Genomic DNA, 1,465 nt, shown 5'->3' on the forward strand with positions numbered 1-1,465 from the left:
CCCACGGCGCGCGCATTTATCGTTGAGTGCATGTATTTCGTAATCATCATTTCTATCATATATATACATGGTGTATTAAGACTTTATTTGCTTATTAAAAATTACATTTTCAATGTCTATGCCTTTTATAATGATTTTCATGTTTTGAAAGTATTTATGTCATTGTTATAGTAACTATGTCCATTGTACCTCATTCGCACTTGGGCCTCCATAATGCTAGGGCACGAGCTCCAAGTCACTATGAACTAACAATACATGTGATGACCACGTAGTAAGCGTGGTAAAAGCAAGTTCAAATGGCACCCGTGGTGCCTCATGTTGAGGTGCAGCGTCCCATTCGACACAAGAGGCCGAGACGTTGCCACTCTTCTCGACCGGCAAGGGCCGCCAAGACGACTTCCACTATAGCAACCGGTTGATGATGATGCCCAACCAAGACGCGGACACCTTCCTAAAACTCACTCGCCGACCACCTTACCCTGAAAGGAGTGAGATCGAGCTTACTGTTATCGGTAAACCCTGAAGCAGCTGAACTTGCCATGTGGTTTTTCAGTTTTACAGTTTCTAAATAACAGCTTGAAGCACGATGCGTCCATGCTACAGCAGAATAGGTCTAGTGTTTACCTTTCTGTGTTCGTTAGTTGTTCGCCACAATCAGTCCCTAGGTTGTTCGACGCAAGTGGAACCGTTTCGCAAAAAAAATCTTTGTCCACTATGTGCTCGTGTGTGTTCTCCTTCCCCCCATGATGTTATCTTCCTCCTCTGATGAGTGCGAACGATTGAAAGCTTGCTCTAATGTGTGGCATCGGAGCCTGTGTTGCGGAAGCGATCCGGTGGCGGTGATCTGTGGAGTAGTACGTATGATTTCGCTCCTTGCATCCCTACTCTTGAGTGCCCCGTTGGGATCATGTTGGCTTCATCCCATGTGATTTGACATAGACGCCCCACCCTCCTATTGCCACCCCCATGCACATGGTGGGAAGGAAGGCTAACATTAACTTCATTCCTCCTCTCCATGGATCATCTTTTTATCCCCATATTTTGTTTGCAACAAACATATCTGAGGAACTTAAAGTTGTTTTTTTCTCTCCCTAATCTGATCCTCTCGACCTCTGGCCCAATCATTGCCAGTTTTGGAGCCTACTCCCTCTATTCACAAATATAAAACTTGTTCTAACTTTTTTTGGATTGGATATATATATAAATACGTTTTACTGTGTTTGTTCATTCATTTTAGTCTGTATATGTAGATCATATTGAAATATTCAAAACATCTTATAATTGCGAACGAAGGGAATGTCTTGCTAGCACTCACCCCCATCAGCTCCATCGCCGCTAGCTCCAACGCCATTCATCAATTGACCACCTCGGATTTAAGTACTTTAGTGATCTATAAAAGACTTTATATTACTTTATAGAGGGAGTATTTAACAGGCTTACAACTCTACTAACACAGTGTCTTTAC

The sequence above is a fragment of the Triticum dicoccoides genome, chromosome 2B, assembly GCF_002162155.2.
Source record: "Triticum dicoccoides isolate Atlit2015 ecotype Zavitan chromosome 2B, WEW_v2.0, whole genome shotgun sequence".
Lineage (NCBI taxonomy): Eukaryota > Viridiplantae > Streptophyta > Magnoliopsida > Poales > Poaceae > Triticum > Triticum dicoccoides.